We start from the raw sequence: 19,585 nt of genomic DNA on the forward strand, positions 1-19,585 counted from the left end.
GGCATCAGGGATTTGTAGATTGCTGGAGACTTTGCCTTTCTCTGTGCTTACTGTTTTGCTGCCTGGTGTGTTCACCTTCTCTGATTAGTGATAAAGCCCCCATTATGCAAACAGCCAGAGTGCTTGTTTTTGGGAACAGTGAGGTGGGTGGTGGCATGCTGAGGGGCTGCTTTCCATTCCCTAGCCAGGCTCAGGGGCAGATCCCTACCACAAGCACCATGATGGGTGAAAGGGTTAATGAGGAAGTTGCAACAGGCTGAATCCTCAGAACCTTTAGAGAGGGAAGAAGAGCATTCAGGGATGCCCGCCTGGACATGGGCTTTAATCTGACTCCTGGGCTTCTCCCCAACTCTCCTCCAGACCAGAGCTGTCTTATTTTATTAACAATTTAGAAACAGTGGCTACAACAGACACTCTTCACATCACCAGAAGCCTGGTACCTAATAACTGAGGGACATATGAGTGGCACAGAGGTCACTGTACCTGCTAGATCTGATACACCTGAGTCAGATAACTGCCCGATGAGGTCAGTGATCATGAATTGACATCAGTGGAAGAAGGGGAGGAGGACATTCTCTCATGACTCTCACTTTGTCTTCACCAAGCACAAAGGGTAGGTATTAAGAGTCCCCTATTGCAGATGGGGAAGTTGAGTCTCGGTAAGGTTAAGCACCTTGTCCAAGTTCACCCACCAGAGTTGAATCCAAATCTTTTATACTCAGAAGGCAGCTGCATCTACTGAGCTATCTCTGATGATGATCTGCTAAAGCTGCCCTATGATTCTGTTGCACGCACATCTCAGGACAGTGACCTTTGCCCATGTCAATGGCCAGTGTGCCATTGCTGCCAGACAACAGATGAGGCAGCCTCTGAAATCAACACTACAAAGCAAAAAACAACCCTTGACCCTACTCACTGTAAACTCTTCCCTACCACAACAAAAAGAGTAGGAAATTCCTCTCATCACAGAATCCCACACACACAGTCTACTGATTGCAGTGCAAAGTCAGGGCTAGTGATGACCCCCAGCCTAGGGCGCAGATGCCCATTGACCCATCAGCTCTACCCTTCTCTATCTTATGCAGACGGGGGGGCAGGAGTAAAATAGTCAAAAGCAGACTTTTGTTACAAAGTCTGTCCACTTGCTCTGCCCTGAACACTTAGCATTTTGCAATTATAGTATCTAACGGATGCTTCATCATTTTTTGCTAAATTAGTACATGCGTGAATGAGAATGAATGAATGAAGAAAACTGGCACATGTAAAGCACTTCCTACTTTTCACATCACCTCTGCATCTATTATCTCAGCTTATCCTTCAGATACTTCTGTGAATGTAGTGTTGGAATCCTTGTTTTACAGATGGAAAAACTGCAGCCCAGAGAGATGATTGTTTCACACACGATAATGGCAGAGCTTGGACTAGGATCCTAGCCCAGCACTCCTACTCTGGTCCTCCTTCCCTGCGATGGCTGCTAACTTGAGAAAAGATCTCCAGCCTCCCAATCTTGCAAAACCAGCAGCTTAACGGCAAAAGGCACAGCTTCCCTAAATGCCCAGCTCACCACCTGAAGGTGACCGGTGAGGCTGGGGCTACTGGAAAGCCCCCAGAGAAAAGGAGCTCTCTTGCCCCCAGGGAGCACTCATGCCTTTCCAAACAGACCTCAACATTTGTCCTGGGTTAGATCAGAATTTCCAGATCTGGATGAGAACTGGAAACTGCCTATCCATTACCTTTCTGATTCTGACTCACTTTAGGGGCTGGGAGGTGGGAGAGGTGAGATACTCAGTCCCACTTATCTTCAAAACAAAAAGTCTCTTCAACCCCAAAATGGGTCATTCTAGAAATGTTTACTACACATGTGTTATCACTAGCACTGAACACTCAGCACCCGAGCTCAGAGCCATGCCGTCGGGAGTGGATGAGGCAGCCTGCCTCTCCTGCATCAGTTTCGCAGCCGACACCCTCCTCTGCCATTCTGCCATTGAACTTGGGCCAAGGGCGCCAACCGCCTTCCTACCAGTGGCCAGACCAAGTCCTGTCTGACTCAGTCTGCGCAGCACTCAAGCATGTTACCTGCTCCTTCTCCACAGTGCTCCTCTCAGCCTCCGTCATACCCTGCCCTCCTAGCCCCTCTTATGCCAGTACCGAGGTCTTGCGTAGGCCTTCTTCCTATCTCTATGCACTGCCCTTTAATCACGCCATCTACATCACAGAGGTTCAAATGCTGCCTAATGCAGATGGTGCCCAGGTCGATTCTCCAGAAGAGATCTCTTTGCCAAACTTGACATCAAATGCTTGTTGGACATCCTTTCCTGAGCGGCCTTGGGCATCCAAACCTTAGCATCACAACTGGATTCACATCTGCACCCTACACCATATCTGTTCCTCCTCTGCACATTCTGGTGAGCAGCAAGTGGCCCCGAGCCATCAGCCATCTAAGTAGGAGCCCAGGAGTCAGCCTTGCCTCCCACTCCTCTTCTCTTCCCTCTCCTCCTCGCCTCCCCCTCCTCCTTGCCTTGTTCTCATGGCCATCGAGTTGGGTGGCTTCCATCTGCCCAAGGTCCCTCAGAGCTCTGCCTCTACTTCTGTTGCCCACCTCCTCTTCTCTTCCTACAACTTCCAGAGAGGAGGTAGTGCAACAGCCTCCTCTCTGGTCTCCACACCACCTACAGGATAAAGACTCCAAGGACCTCCATGACCAAAGTCCTGCCTTCTCCCCAGCCTTGTCTCCAGTCTCCTGCACTTACTCCAGTGGTCCCAAACAGTCCTGATCCCAGAAGGGACTCTGTCCTCTCACCTGCCAGCCTGTATGTGGGTGTTTCCCTCAGACTGATGTGCCCTTTCCAGAAAGTCCTCTCCTCGCCTTCCACCCCCATCTAGGGAATCCATACTGCTTTTCCTCCAACTCAGCTCAAATATGGCCTCCTCTGAGAAGCCGGCCCCATGCGCCTCCGGCAATGTTCCCATATGAGCCAGTGCAGCCAACATCAGGGCACTTGTCACCCTGAATTAGCAGGCCTCAGGCACCTATCACAGCCACGAAACCCGGAGCCCTGCAAGGACTGCATTCTGTGCTCACACTCCTCTGTGTGTCTAGGCCCTGGTGATCTCATGGCCAATGGTGAGCCTCAGTGAATGACTGAGTGAATAGGTAGTACAAGTAGTGGGCTTGGTGGAATAAAAAGTCTCTCAAGACTGATAACAAGCCAGGGCAACTTGCAATGAGCTCCGCAGCACCCTGGTGACCTCCAGAGCTCAGAAAAACAGGGGCACTGGGGAGAGCAGGGGAAGCTTAGGAGGTGGCCTCCTCTCATGCTACAACCTGACCTTCCAGGGACTGAGCAGAGTGGAGGTTGAAGGATTGAAGGAGATACTTTGCTTAGCCAACCAAACCCCACTCAGAAGGTGCCTCCAGAGCTCCTGGGGTTCTTGCTGGGAAGAACCTGGTGTCGCCTTTTAACCAGGGAGCCTGAGTGTTGGCAGTGGTGAGGGAAAAGGATAACAAAGGCAGCAAAAAGAGGCATCCCCACCCAGCAAACAGCCAGGTGCCAGGCAGGTGTTCCCCTCCCCACCCCAAGGTGGGTGCTTGCAGTGTCTATGTGCTTGTCTTTCTGGAAGACAGGCCATACTAGGGCTTCAGAGTCAGGCCTGACCTCCTGCCCCCACAGGAAAGGGCCAGAGCCAGGAGCACCTAGAGAAGGCAGGGAGGGCAGAGATGCAGGTGCACAGGCAACCTCTTCTGTTTGACTTTGGGCCAACTAGGGTTAGGAGTAATGGACTTAACCTGACCTTGGTCTTATACAATCCAGAGAAATGTAAATACTGAAACACAGGTCAACAGTAAAGCAGCAGGTGCAGGGAAGCTAGCCACTCCTGGCAAAGTGTCATGGTCCAGCTAGGAACTCCCAGTGACCCAAGCTTCCCCCGCCTGTCCCTTTTACCTTACAGGTAGCCCCCTCCTCCTCCTTCCCATCCCTACCCCAGGACCAGGCTGTCTCTCTCTTCCTGACCAGCAAAACTTGAATCTTAGGTTACAAACTCTGGAAAGGGCTCAGAACTTGGCTGTCCCAAAACCCACTTTTGCAGAGGAGAAAACGGAGGCCCAAGGAAGGAAAAAGACCTAGTGCAGATCACGTGGCTTCCAGGCTCCTAGCACAGAGCTCTTTGTACTGACGAAGCTCTCAAATCCTGAAAACATCTGCTGTTAGTCCCACCCTCTCCAGCCTCCATACTTTCCCTTTCCCCAAAAAAACAAGGGCTGCATTTTCACAGAGTTGAAAGCAGGGTGCTAAATGGGAAAAAGTATAGTGGTGGGATTTGAGGCACGGAAGAGGAAAAGCCACAGGGGATGGCCTGAAAACACTGCTGTGTGCTGAGTCAGGCTGTCTGTGCCTGTTCTGCTGCATCCCGGCTCCTGGCTTTCCTCCACACCCCTGGGCCTGACAGATGACAACTGAAGGCGGGGCCAGCCCAAGAGAGAAAGGGCCAGAGGAAGTTGTGGTGGGTGTCCCGACCCTGGTCCCTAGATGTTGTCTGAAGCCTACTGAGGGGTAAGTCTCTATCTTACAAATACTTGCTCACAACCACGTGACACAAAAGAGGAGTGGGCCCTGAGATCTCTCTCTGTTGTAGGTCCAAGTGCTACCCGCCTACAATATCAGTATTACTGATGCCACCAACCCCCATGATGGCACAAGGATGGGGAAGGCAGATACAGGCCTCTGGTGCCCTCTGCTGTTCAGCACTCCTGTGCCACAGCCTGAGGGTTGGCACTGTGGCTGGTAGGGGGGACCCAGGGAATGTCTCCAGCCCCTGGGGTTGCCCTAGCTTGTAGCAGCCCTCCATGTACTTCCCAGAAGAATCCAGGAAATGTGTGATGCTGAAGCCCTGGCTAAGGCAATGCACCTGCCAGATCACCCAGGGTGTGATGGAGTAACAAACAATCCCCAACATGAAATAGCTCCAAACAAAGCAGGTTTATTTAGCTGGACAAGCTCTGTGTCCATTCTCTAAGAACCAAGTTGAGGCAGCAGCCACCACCATCTGGAATGATGCTGGCTACAGTGACTGAGAGCAAGAGATTGAGGGCCTCACACAGAGGGTGAAGCCTTCCACTCACAGCTCGCTGGTCGGATATATCACACAGCTCCACCCAAGCAAAAGAGGCAGAAAGTGCTCTCCCACCAGGTGCCCAGAAGTCAGGAGCTGGGGACACTGAGAGGGCACATTCTTGACTACTGATGGCTTCCGGCTCATTCTCCCTCCTGCAAGCAAAGTACCTCATCCCTCCGCAGGGAACGCAGCCCTAGATCCCCCTGGGAGCAGCATCGCCTTCAGGAGCAGGGTCTTGGGGTGGTGTGTTGGCATCCCATATCAGCAGTGAGGGGCAGTAATCCCTGCTTCACACAGATGTGGTGCCTCTTGATCCAGTGACCTGCAACCTAAGAATCCCAGTTTTCTGCTTCCTGCTAAAACTCAGTCCTCAGTGGTACAGCCAGGGCTAGAGAGTGGCAAAAAACACACCCAGTAGGAAAGTAGAAAACTGAGAGTCATATCTCAGGGGATACTGCTCCACAGAAGCCCTGCCATTCCTGGGCAGACGTAAGGTTCCCTGCCCTGGAGGTGGGCATCATCCTTGATCAGGCAGCTCTGGTTGCTCCCCTGGGTATCTCTCCTCGTTGGTTCTCTCTGTGCCCTGCTCCCTTCCCCGTCTGTCTGGCTGCCTCAGTTTCTCCTGACTTAGCACCTTGGGCTGTGTGTGGCTCTTTAATGGCCACCTCACTCTTGAGTCTCCCAGACTTCTGAGTGACTCCAACTTAGGGTCTCAGTTCCAATTCCAGACACAGAGAAAGACTCCCGTTTCACTGGCCTAATTGATTATTCAGGGCCAGGCACACAAGTCACAGTTATGTCCAGTTTCTGAATGGGCCATCTGAACAGGGGACGCTGGAGAGACCCCACGCTGCCTGCACATCCGATGGTGTGGGAGGAGAGTGTGGGCACAGCCACGAAGGATTGTTTTCTCTGAAACACAGAGCGTGGAGTTGCCCTTGAACGTACTCTGAAGACACACGATTTTGGAGGAGGAAGTGAGGTTTGGCCTTCCCCACCCTCAGATTGCTCATTGCTTTCTTTACTCCTCTGAGTCTCAGTTTCCTCATCTGTACAGTGGGAACAACAAAAATCACTGTCCTCATCCTTCTCCCTCGCTCACTCTTGTGGGCCCTCATGCCCCTGATGGAACCAGTCCTGGTTCCTGGCTGCCTGAGCTGGGTTCACAGTCTGGACTGACCTGTGGCCTGCCTCTTCAGAAACATTTGCGTTTGTATAGAGAACTGTTGGAGACTGACAAGGCAAAAGGATCAATCTGTAATGGCGAAATATAAGGCAGAGAGATGCCAAAAGAGAGAATACTTTGGTAGGAGGGAGGGAAGCACTAGAGATCTGCCTGGATAAGAATTCTAATCTCTGCTGCTGACTGTTCAGTTCCTCCTTCATGGGAGAAATGAGTCAGGCCTATCTTGAATGACAACTCTTGTTACCAGAATTCTCGGGTCATTTCTAGAGAAACTCTCCTTTAAGGGGTGTGTGTGGGGGCAGCGCTTCATAGGTACACACACCCTGCCTCCGTGCCCCACGTGCTCTACATTCTCCCCAGAGCTGACTCGGGCACAGTTCTGATGATGCGGTAACTCATGCAGCCCACATTTCTCAACCTCGGGGATGGATGTGCTGCCTTGTTGTATTTTTGTTCTTTGAAAACCTATTTTCTTCTACCCATCTACCTCTTTAGCTGCTAATCTGGGGTGGTCTGAAGACCCACATCGTGTGTTTACTTTTTCATGTTTCCAAAGCTGCAGTCATAGCTCAGCGGAGACCTGCACCAGCCACATGCCTTTGTACTCAGAAACCCCCACACGGGTTTTGGTAACCAGAGCTGGCATATCCCCACTCAACAGCACTGTGTCCTTAGCCCACTGCCCACCTGGCCTCCCCCTACCTCGCTGCCCCTGCCCTTAGTACCCTCCTGCAGGGTTCCTCCAGGGTCTCATCATGGTCCGGTCTCTGGGCACTGGCACAGTCCCCCTCATTCCCTACCCAAGCTCACTGCCCAGCCCAAACCCTGCCTCCTGCCCTCTGTGCTTTAGAGCTGGCTGCTTAAAGTCTCTGGACTATGGCCTCACTGTAACAACAAAGGATTCGAGAAAGCAGAATTTCCCAGCTCTGGATCCTTCCTTTCCCCCATCTCCTTTAGAGCATATCAAGAAAGAATGGCAGTGAATGTTGCTAAGAGTGCTTTACAGTCTACAGAACATGAGCACATTCATGACTTTGTGTGAAGTCACTGATAGTCCCTGGGGGTAGTTATTCTTACTATTTCTGTTTTACAGAGGCAGAGGCACAAACTGAGACTCAGAGGGGTTCAGTAACTTACCTAAGGTCACACAGCTAGTTTAAAGAAGAAGAAAAGAAATGGCCAGCCACGGTGGCTCACACCTTCAATCCCAGCACTTTGGAAGGCCGAGGCAGGCAGATAACCTGAGGTCAGGAGTTCAACACCAGCCTGGCCAACATGGTGAAACACTGTCCCTACTAAAAATACAAAAATTAGCTGGGTGTGGCGACAGGCGCCTGTAATCCCAGCAACTTGGGAGGCTGAGGCAGGGGAATCACTTGAACCCAGGAGGTGGAGTTTGCATTGAACTGAGATCCCGCCACTGCACTCCAGCCTGGGCCACAGAGCGAGACTCCATCTCACACACACACACACACACACACACACACACACAAAAAGGATTGGAATTAAAATTCAGGTATCCAGACCACATGCCCTTCCTACTTTAGCAGATGATGTCTCTCCCACCCACTCAGGCTAATGGCTGCAATCCTTATTGCCCACAGCAAGAAGAGACTTAGGGTGCAACTCTTCCCCACATCCTTGGGATAGGGAGCCAGAGGGTCACAGAGCATCACTACCACACATGATGTCCTGGACCTCAGGGAACTGTCAGAGGGAAGAATTATGATTTTAAAGCTTGTCCACATGCGCACCCCTCACTGGTCTGGGTGTCTTTGGAGCAGCAGAGCTGGTTCTAATTGGCAAGGCCAGCCTAGGTGGTGCCCTGTCCTCTCACAGTGACAAAGCAGGGCTTCCCTGGGGCCAATGCCTGCGGCAACTCCTCCTGGCACACCTTTCCCAGTTTGCCATGGGTGTAGCCCAGGATCAGAAGCTAGTTCCACCCTCCTCTGCACCTTGGTTTCTCTTTCTGTAAAATGCGGAATAATCTCCACTTTTCTGTCCCTACTATCCAGTAAGAGTGGGGGAGGACAAGACGGCACAAGCTGGTGTTTCTCACAGGACTTTGGTGCCTTAATTGAGGTGATACATGGATAAAAATATAAGAACAAGCATGGACTCCGGCGCTTCCTAAAAAAGGACTCTAGAGGAGAAACTAATTCTCAGGTACTTTCTGGGGAATTAAATTTTCTAGATTTCTAGAAGCCTCCTTGATATCAGCTCTTATGGCTACAAACCCTTCTACCATTCCAGAGAGAGGTTCTCTGAGACCACACCTGGAATGACTTTGCCAGTCTGCAGGGACAACCTGCCTGGGGGCTAGGGCTGGACTTGGGTGACTGCAGGGGGCAATGTGAGGTGGACCTGGAGCCCCCATAGCTCAGGAGTGGCATTTGCACATCAGTCCCCAAGAGTTGTTAGGTTTAGCTCCTTTGGTTCTTTCTCAAAAGAGTCAAGTTTGGTAAAAATCCTGGAATTCATTTAACACGATCACAGGAAGGCGCATTAGAATAAAATGTGTACGAACAGCTGCTATTACTCCTGTGGGTACATATCCCTGCTCACCATGATCCAGCACCTCTGTCCCTTTAACAGAAAGCTTGCAGGGACTTGGTTTCCCAATCTGTAAAATGTAAGAGCTGCATTTCATTGTTGGGAGGTGAGGTCCCTTCTAGACTAATCCTTGCTTGGGGTAATACAACAAACAACAGATCCTTCAGGACTTAGGGGCTTGCCTCCATTGAAGTACAGAAATAAAATATTTTTAAGACTGAAGGGAAAAGAGACTCCAGGTTTAGTGTGGGTAGCTGGTGGGGCCTGGCTGAACCTCCTTCATCTCTGTTTCCCTTGCTGTTGACTTTCCCTTGGCAGTCTCTAACTTGTAGCCCTCTCTCACCACTACTCACAAGGACATTGGCCACCATATTACCCTAGTCCCCTTTCTGTAATTGTTGACTTCTGTACTGATTGTCCTCCAGTAATATGCAAGCTTTCTGAAGTAAGAGAACACATCTTCAGCTGTATTAGGCAGAGTTCTACAGAGGAACAACCAATACGCAATATGAGATCAGATATAAATATATAGATGCATACATATATATGTATATATGCCTGCATGTGTGTATATAGACAGACAGAAAGAGACAGAGACAGAGAGATTTATTTTAAGGAATTGTGTGGCTGGCAAGTCTGAAATCCACAGGGCAGGCTGGCAGGCTGAAAATTTAAGTGAGGGTTAATGCCATAGACTGGAGTCCTGAGTTCAAATTCCACAAGGCAACAGGCTGGAAACTCAGACAGGGTTGCTATGTTGTAGTCTCAAGGAGAATTCCACCTTCTTTAGGAAACCTCAATCTTTGCTCTTAATGCCTTCAACTGATTGGACAAGGCCCACCCACAGTATGGAGGGTAACCTGCTTTACTGATGTAAGCGTTAATCTCATCTAAAAAATACCTATACCACCATGTCCAGATCAGTGTTGGACAAAACAATGAGTCAGCATACTCCACGCAAGTTGACATGCAAGATGAACCATCACAGCACTTCTCGTGTCTTCGTATACCCAACTGGTACATGGGGGTACAACTGTCTGGCCCACAGGGGTGGTCAATCCTGAGTGGATAAATAATAGGAAGCTAGTCCTATGATGTGGCTTGATTTTTCTTTTCTTTTCTTACCTTCCTATTTTTATTAACCCAGGTCTTCTGCACCCAAAACTCAGCCTCATTCAGGACCATATTATGTTCGTACCTCAGCTGTGTCCAAGGAGTGTTGTCGGAAAAGTGGGAACTTGGAGGGGTAGGAGCCAAGGGAGAGTTTCCCCTCTGTCCTTTGAAGTTCACTGAAAATGAATTTACAATAGGCAGATTAATAAGAGGAAAAGGCAAATGATTTATTTAATGTGCATAAGCACAGGCGAATTGCAAGAACATGATGGCCCAAACCCAATGAAGTCCAGACGCTCATATACCCTTCTTTATCAGGGAAGAGGAGATGGAGGAGAAAATGGCTGTTTTGAGGGATTAGAATATATATAATATATTATATAGTATATATTTTTTTTTTTTTTTTTTTTTTTTTTAGGTGGGACATCTCACCTCTTGTTCACCAGGCTTGGAGTGCAGTGGCATGATCTCGGCTCACTGCAACTCCACCTTCCTGGGTTCAAGCAATTCTCCTGCCTCAGTCTCCCGAGTAGCTGGGACTACAGGCATGTGCCAGCATGCCCAACTAATCTTTGTATTTTTAGTGAAGACAGGGTTTCACCATGTTGGCCAGGATGGTCTCGATCTCTTGACCTCCTGATCTTCCCACTTCGGCCTCCCAAAGTGCTGGGATTACAGGCGTGAGCCACTGCACCTGGCCCAGCAAATGAGTTTTAAGAGGAATGAATGGGCCCAATGCTCAGACAATGGTTAGGAAATAATTATCTTTGGAGATGGAATGGGACCTAAAAACGGACAATTTGGGTCAATGCTCTGAAGTATGGGTCATCGGTGTGATGTTTAATTTTCAATCTCTTCCTCTGTGATATGAGTTTTAATCCTCTGGATAATGAAATTTCAGGGAGGGGATGGAAGGCAATTGTGTTCCTCTTTGGCCATCTGGTATCTAGGTGAATGAGGGAACTTCAGAGAACAGCCTTGTCCTGTGTTTTGGGAGAGACAAGGGGTTGAGAAACAGGAAGGTGGGAGGGGTAGGGAAGGTCAAGAGCCCTTGAGGCTACTTCTTTAGTCCAGCATGTCAAAGCATCATATTGAGGAGTATCATTTTCTGAGCCCCAACAGAGGTTGACACGCCTGGGCTTAAGTCCTGGCTCCCCCATTCATTAGCAAGGAGTTGAATCCCTCAGAGCATGAGTTCTGCCTGTGCAGTGAGGGCATGTGGCGCCCACATGGCGGGTTTAGTGAGGCTGAGTGGGATAAGGCCCAGCACAGTGCCTGCCGTGAAGGAGGCACCCCATCATTTTCATAATGATGATTTTATTGCTCTTTTACACACAATTAAAACTCACTAATTCAGACCTATCAGAGAGGGCAGTCAATGGCTGGAAAGTCCACATTAAAAAATAATTTTAAAATAATGTAGTTTTATTACTTTAAAATATATTACTCGGTCCAGGCTAATAAAGTGTTGCATAGCAAGCCCTTGGGGGACTTGCGTTAATGAATAAATAAGAACAATTTGCAGTTAGTCCATCCACTATTGGCGTGGAACAGGATGTCTCCGAAAGTATTTGCAAATTCCTCAACACAAGGTATTATCTTCCATAGATTAAGTGTTTCCTTTGCAATCATCATGATGCATTTTCTTCATTCGCCAGTTTCTCTCTACCTGGAAAGTGCTCCAGGCAAGTTCAGCACAGGACTGACCAGATTTTAACAGATTCTCACTCAGTGGTGACTGAGCATAAGACATTTCATTGAGTTAGGTCAAGGCCCTTATTTTATTTTCTTTCCTTTCAGAGAAGCCTGTTTCAGGATGCTTATCTTGGCCTGCACCTCCCAGAGCTGGAACTGTTTCCATCAAACAGCAAAGAGGCTGTGCTTAGGAGCTTGGGCTCTGAACGCAGACAGAACCGGGTTCCAATCCCAGTCATCCCTAAGATGACTTCCCTCACAGGGTTGCTAGAGGATTAAATTAGGTGTACAGCTAAAGTGCCTGAGAGACATGAAATAGTCGTGAACGGCAGCGAAAAAGCAAGTCCTCCTGTAGCAGAGGCACCACCATATCTAGAGGTGAGTCAGAAAGGCAAGTACACGGACCTAGTGAACCTCTGAGGCATAAGGAATGCTGAAGTTATTATTCCTGGTGCTGGGCCAGTCCTTGGGTGATGGTGAAATTTGCCGCCAGATAGGCTATGATTCCAAGGCAGGAGCCTAGGAATTTACTGTCATTATTATTATTAGCAACAAAAATGACGGTTTGTATTTTACAAGAGCTATTCAGCTTCTCTCAAAAGCTCCACTGAGACAGTGTATATTTGAGGAAGGTTGTGCAAGGGCCACGGTATTTGTTCCTCTGGGAATTCCAAGTGTGGGCTGGGTTCACTCATCAGACAACCCCAGAATTAGCTCAGCACCTGCAGAAAGGCCTTTTCTAAGTGAAGGTCTGAGTTAAGCCCTTGATTCTACTCTGCGTCAGGGCGGAGAACCACCAGCGAAGGGAAGTTCCTGGGAGACCCTGTGAACATGCCATCAGCCACTGTTTATTAAGCACTTAACTCTGGATGGGGGCTGGCAATCTGCGATTGCCTGACTTTATCCTCATTACATTCAGCCCATAATGTCAATGTCAGACCGTTGGCCCTCTCACCCCGCTTCATCAGAGGAGGGAGCTGTGTCCCAGAAGGCAGGGGGGACTTGCTCAAAGTCACAGAGCTGGTATAAATAAACACAGCACGCCAGTCTTTTTTTTTTTTTTTTTTTTTTTTTTTTTTTTTTTAAGACAGGATCTTGCTCTGTCACCCAAGCTGGAGTGCAGTGGTGCAATCTCAGCTCACTGAAGCTTCTGCCTCCCAGGTTCAAGCAATTCTTCTGCCTCAGCCTCCCAAGTAGCTGGGACTACAGGTGTGCGCCACCATGCCCAGCTGAATTTTGTATTTTTAGTAGAGTTGGGGTTTTTGATACTAGGCCAGGCTGGTATCAAACTCCTGGCCTCAAGTCATCCACCTGCCCGGCCTCCCAAAGTGCTGGGATTACAAGTGTGAGCCACTGCGCCCAACCAAGCATGCCATTCTTTAGAAGATGTTCTCTCCTGGCACATCTCAGTTTCTACAAAAGCCCCCAGCCCTTCTTGGAGACCCCTGGGGCAAAGTTCTCTCACCCTTCTTCACATACCCCTAACAACTCACCTGCCTCTCTCTTAGAGCCCCTCCTTCCACCCTTCCTTGAATTCTGGCCATGCTCATGTGTGCCATAGCTTCCCCAGGAAGACAGCCTCTGAGTCTGGTCTGACATTGTCTGTCCTTAAAGAAGGCACTTAACACATATTTGTCAACTGAATTAATAAGAATTTCCCACAGGGCCTTGGAAGCAACTTTGTACCTGTTTGCCTCTGCTGAATGACCCACTCTGAACACAGCTACCTAAAAGTGGAAGGAGGGAGGCCAGGCAGGGTGGCTCATGCCTGTAATCCCAGCACCTTGGGAGACTGAGGCAGGTGGATCGCTTGAGCTCAGGAGTTCGAGACCAGCCTAGGCAACATGGCAAAATCCTGTCCCTACAAAAAAAAATTTTAAACTTAGCCAGGCATGGTGGCACATGCCTGTAGTCCCAGCTACTTAGGAGTCTGAGGTGGGAGGATTGCTTGAGCCTAGGAGGTGGAGGTTGCAGTGAGCCGAGATCACATCACTGCACTCCAGCCTGAGCAACAGAGACCCAATCTCAAAAAAAAAAAAAAAAAAAGAAAAATAGCTGAAAGGAGGGACTGTTTTGAGCTGAGGCAACCCCAAAGACTGGTGACATTCCCTGGGTCTCCTCTGCCAGCCTCGAGTCATACCCCAAGAGAGGCTGGGACATGTCTGTGAAACAGGACGCTGAACAGCTGAACACAGTTGACTTGAGCCAGCCTAAGTGGGTTTCTGCTCCTTGCAACGAGAGGCCTGAATAGAAGTCCCTTCTTCAAGGGAGTGGGCATCAGCTCAGAAAGAGGATCCCATGGGAACTGACTTGGCTGGTGACCAAGGCCCTACCACCAGGGCACCCTGCCCCTGTATCCCAAGCAGAGGGGCCAGAACCAGCGGTGCTTGACACCCAGGGTGTGCTTGACACCCAGGGCAGGTCTTTTTTTTTCTTTTTTTCTTTTCTTTTTTTTTTTTTTTTTTGAGATGGAGTCTCGCTCTGTCACCCAGGCTGGAGTGCAGTGGCGTGATCTCAGTTCACTGCAAGCTCCGCCTCCTGGGTTCACACCATTCTCCCAGGGCAGGTCTTTTTATAACTCACCAATCTTCCATGCAACAAAATTGTTTTCTGTAAAAAGCAGGAAATGAATAACAATAGTATGGGTGCATTGGCTATGTCCGGTGGCATTTCTTGAGAATTTTCATTAATGACACCTGATTTTAGAGGCACTGTGTATTTTTAAATACATCCAGATGTTGTTTCAGTTGCTTCCTCTTTGGTTCTTTTTGCTTTTTGTTGTTGAGCTTCACTTAAATTCGTATCATTTCATGTTGGTACAGGTACTCCACTTCAAATTTCCCGAGAAATTCAGAAGAATTGTGAACAAGTTGCTGGTTTCACAATACTGCAAGACACTGCAAGTTACTACAAGTTCCTACAGGACAACAAGGCACAATTATTTACTTAATTGCGTTTAAATATACCTATCAGTTTGAACTTTGATCCTTTGGTGACATTCTAATACAATAATTTATGTAAATAATTATTCAGAGACCAAGAGAGGATTTAATAAGTGCAAAATGTTAGCAAATGGTACAACATTGATAAATCCATGATCTGGATTTTGTTCTGTCATTTTAAAATAATTAAAAGTAAGTTTCAATTTTAAAATATTATTGAATTCAGTAAAAAATTCAAGCATGAACTAAAATACACACTTACGAAACACAAATATTACACCTCACATTTCACACTCTGTTTCATTGTTTTAGATTTTAAACAAAAATAAACTCCGGCGGCCACCTAGAATGATCAAGTCAAGCAACTTAAGTCACTTTGTTTCACCTTCACAATCACTGTGCTGTCATTGTTCATTTTGAATCTACTTTTTAAATGCAAGAATATTTGATGCCAGATACCAGACACAAATTACACCTGAAAAGGATGTCATTTTAGGTTTTGTGTCCCACCTAAAGGGTACAATTCTGTACCCTGACAACGTTATTCTAGAAATAAATGCCTATGAGTGAGTCTACTTCAGGAGCCAACTCTACAACTAGGAGTTCCCCCAAAGTAACTTCCATGTACAATAAAGTGTTTATTAAATGGTAAGTATTAAAATTGTCCTAAGCAGAAAACCAAACACCGCATGTTCTCACTCATAGGTGGGAATTGAACAATGAGAACACTTGGACACAGGAAGGGGAACATCACACACTGGGACCTGTCGTGGGGTGGGGGGAGGGGAGAGGGATAGCATTAGGAGATATACCTAATGTAAATGATGAGTTAATGGGTGCAGCACACCAACATGGCACATGTATACATATGTAACAAACCTGCATGTTGTGCACATGTACCCTAGAACTTAAAGTATAATATAAAAATAAATAAATAAAAATAAATCTAAAAAAATTAAATTAAATTAAACAAATAAAATTGTCCTAAGGTCAGGAACGGTAGCTTAAACCTGTAATCCCAGCACTTCCGGAGACGGACGGGCAAGAATTGCTTGAGCCCAGGAGTTTGAGACCAGCCTGGGCAACATGGTGAAACCTTGCCTCTATAAAAAAATACAAAAATTAGCCAAGTATGGTGGCATGCACCTGTAGTCCCAGCTACTCGGTAGACTGAGGTAAGAGGATTGCTTAAGCCTGGGAGGTCGAGGCTGCTGTGAGCCATGATGGAGGCCACTGCACTCCAGCTTGGGTGACAGAGTAAGATCCTGTCTCAGAAAAAACAAAAACAAAAACTGTCCTAACATGAAGCTTATATACTTATCATCATCATCAATATCATCAGCATTTATGGAACTCCACAGGACCTCAGCAAGTGTTTACACATTGGGCCAAGGAAAGAATTTTCCTGGAGAAGGATTTTGCCACTGCCACCATCTTGAAATTCTTCATCGTTTTGGAACACAGGGCCACAGATTTTCATTTCTGCACTCAGCTCTGCTCTGAGCCGAGGGCCATAGGGGTTCTTGGAGAGACAGAGCAGATGGAAGAAGTGGAAGGCGTCTGCACACAGGAGAGTGCCCTGCAATCAGAGGGTGATTACTCCTGTCCCTACCTTCCTGGCCCAGCTTCCCATCAGCCAGAACCCTGGCAAAACAGGGAGACCTTTGGCAGTCTCTTAGCCCTCTTCCTTACCAATCCCCGTTCCCTCCTCTCCCCTTATGCCAAATATGACTAGAGGTCACCTCACAGCCAGGCGCCCCTCCCAAAGACAGCAACTTCCTTTACCCTGCAACAACCAACCCTCACCCCATCCCCAAAAGGGTCTTTGGCCAGAGGTCTGATCAAGCCCATTGAGGGTACTCACTCTAAGCCACCCCATTGCCTGAGCTGCTTTCCTTTTTTTCAAACGAAGCTTGTTCTTTTCTGAGTCTCTCCAAGGTGGAGTGTGGGAGGGCAGTGTTTTCTGTAGCCTCTGGCTCGTGCCAAGCACCATGCTGGTGCTCTCAGACTCTTCAGTTCTCCTCACCCACATGAGCCCAGTGAGGTAGGCCTTTTTATTCCAACTTGCAGATGAAGGAACGATTACTCAGGGTTGATGAAGCACCACCCAAGATCTCATGGAAGGAAGGAACAGAGATGGAAATAAAATACAAGACTGTGTAAGCCCAACAAATATGTCACATCCATGCCACCTCTGGGGTCTGATCCAGCCTCTCAACAACCACCATCATCCCTCAACAGGCAGGTGACAGTAGCGAGACAGCCCAGCCCTGCACCAGGCTCGTCCATTGCAGTGCCATTGCTATGCAGAGGACACAAATCCCAGACCTTGACTCCTCCTCACAGACATTGAACAGCTGAAATCTTCTGGCTTCACTGATACTTCCAGCTGCCTGAGCTTTGGTCCGGACAGTCGCCACAGCAACCACAGGTAGGTCTCTGCAGCTGCAGCTGAATGAGCCAGCAAATATTTATCAAGCACTGTGCTAGGAATGGTAGGAGATGGAGTGACTTTACTCAATGGTCCAGTTTTAAAACACTTTTAGTAATAAATACCCTAAAAAATAAAGAAGGGGGGAGAACATATTTTAAAACCCTATTGCTTTGTTTCCCATCCTGAAAGCCATGAGGTAGACAAAATAGTATTGCTTTACAAGCACAGACTTTGGAGTCAAAGACTTTTGGGTTTGAATTCTGGCACTGCTGTCACTAGCTACGTGACATTGTGCAAACCACACTCCTCTCAAAGCCTTAGCTTCCCCTTTACAACACGAGAATGCTTACCCCTGCCCACCTCAGAGGGTTCTTTAAAAATGAAATGAGCTAATGTATAACAAAGAGCTTTGTTGACTGTGCAAATGTTAGGTTGTTCTTTCAATAAACATTTATTAAGCATTTACTCTGAGCCAAACCCTGAGTTAGGCATTAGAGCTTCTGAAATGTAAACGACCTGGGTTCATTGGGATTCACCCTTTTTATTTTTTTTTCGATGAAATTCACACAACATAAAATTAACCATTTTAAAGAGAACGATTCGGTGGCATTTAATCCATTCACGATGTTGCACAACCAACACCTCTCACAAGTTCTAAAACATTTTTTTCCTCACCCCAAAAGAAAAGCCCGTACCCACTGAACACCAGCCTCTTTTGAAGGTACCTTTTCTCTCGCTCTGCTGTGTCCTTCTCGGGAGTTGGGTTCACGGGCTTGATAATATCCTAATGTCCCTCTCATCGCCTATGACTCCAAGCCAATTCCCACATCCAACCTCAAGCTTCACAAGTCGAAACCCAGGCTTCTCTGCCAGTGCCGGGGAAACAGAGCCCCCAGCCTGCCATTTTTAATTACACCAGGGCTGGCTGAGCAGGTAATCGCTGTGCATTTCAGTAAATTACCTCTCATAAAGGGGCCATCATGTTTGCTCATGTGCCCTTCTTTCCTGGAACCAGCTCCCTGTTTGCCAACATTGTATCTTCCCAGCAGCCTGTGCGTCTGGTGATCGTCCTTTTAGGCAAGCTGGGGGACAGTCAGGTGCAGGGGGAGGGGGCAGTGTTTGTGCAAATATTGGACTTGGCCACACTTGCTGTTCGTATCAGGAACCCAATTGGTGTTATTGATTGACAGATTCGGGGACCAACTGTTTAGAAAGCTGAGCCCCCTCGGATTGGGCTAGGTGTTTCGGCAAACAGCCCTAATGCTGGGCAAACAGGGCTGTTGGAAGAAGTGCCCAGCGTGTTAGCAGAGCAAACCAAGCACTGAGCAAACAGCTTAAAAGAATGTGGCCACCTCCACGTAACCTCAACCGAGGTATTGATCCCACCGGAGGAAAGAGAGGGGCTGAGTAGGGAACAGAGAGATACAAACCCCGGCAGAATGTAAATGTTATCTTTAAGCTGCGGCTGTCAGGGCCCTAATGGGCATCTGTTTGGAATTTGCCTTCTTGCAAATCTTTAAATCCAGGTCAGGGCCAGGCACAGAATTTAATAACAACTTTTCAGAGAGATCGGGGCTTGCGACTGATTTCATTCCCCATAAGCCCAACTGGGACTCTTCTGTTCTTCTTAAAGGCAGCTGCCTTGCATGGAAACTTGCTGGGTGCAAGTCCCAAGCTAGGAAGAGATAAATGTTCTGGTCATAAGGCTACAGGAGAGAATAAGAAAATTCAGAAATAAAGGTGCTTACTCTGACCCCTGAGTTGTCCATACATGAGAGCCGGTAGCGTGGAAAGAATCCTGGAATCAGAGCCAAGAAATCTGGGCTGCAGCTGCTGGCTCTGACTGGCTGCCCCTTCTGTCTTTACCTCCCTCACCTTCAACCTCTGTATCTATGAACTGAGGGGTGCAGTCCCTGCTACACATATTCAGGGTCAAGCCAGACAAGCCCACTCCAAGGTGGGAGCATACTCTGCAGACAGAAAACACTGAACCAGTTTAAGGAATCGGGATATTTGCTGAGAGGTCCTGGGGGGTGCCCCTCCTGAGCCTGAGACCTTCTGACATCACCAAGTTGCAATGGAATGGACCGTGGCTGTGGTTATCTATTTTTCTAGGTAGGTGACTGTTGGAATTTGGGTGTCCTTCCCCAAAAGCTAGATGGGTGAAGGGAACATATGTTGTTTGCAAATTCCTTGAAAAGTCAAAAAACCATGATTGCTTACTTGCTGTTATTTTGAGAGAGGGTCTCACTCTGTTACCCAGTCTGATGGAATCTTGCTCTGTCACCCAGGCTGGAGTGCAGTGGCATAATCATAACTCACTGCAGCTTCAAGCTCCTGGGTTTAAGCAATCCTCCTGCCTCAGTCTCTCAAGTAGCTGAGACTGCAGGTGTGCCCTACCACACTCGACTAATTATTATTATTATTATTATTATTATTATTACTATTGTAGAGACAGAGTCTCACCGTGTTGTCCAGGCTGATCTCGAATTCCTGGCCACAAGTGATCCCCCCACCTCGGCCTCCCATAAACGATGGGATTATAGC

The 19,585-nt window shown here is 48.0% G+C and overlaps 1 long non-coding RNA gene across 2 annotated transcripts; it reads right to left on the reverse strand.

Moving 5' to 3' along the window:
- Positions 1-9,902: 9,902 nt before the first annotated feature.
- On the reverse strand, positions 9,903-17,895 carry LOC108514752 (uncharacterized). Of its 2 annotated transcripts, XR_001881326.1 has the most exons (5): positions 17,764-17,895; positions 16,469-17,161; positions 15,969-16,183; positions 14,246-14,579; positions 9,903-10,143 (listed from the first exon to the last, which is right to left on the reverse strand). It is a non-coding gene; the product is annotated as an uncharacterized LOC108514752 (long non-coding RNA). The 2 variants fall into 2 exon arrangements; XR_001881325.1 differs by lacking the exon at positions 17,764-17,895 and having other exon boundaries at positions 16,469-17,380.
- Positions 17,896-19,585: the final 1,690 nt, after the last annotated feature.

This window comes from Rhinopithecus bieti, unplaced genomic scaffold, assembly GCF_001698545.2.
Source record: "Rhinopithecus bieti isolate Rb0 unplaced genomic scaffold, ASM169854v2 scaffold_31548, whole genome shotgun sequence".
Taxonomy (NCBI): domain Eukaryota; kingdom Metazoa; phylum Chordata; class Mammalia; order Primates; family Cercopithecidae; genus Rhinopithecus; species Rhinopithecus bieti.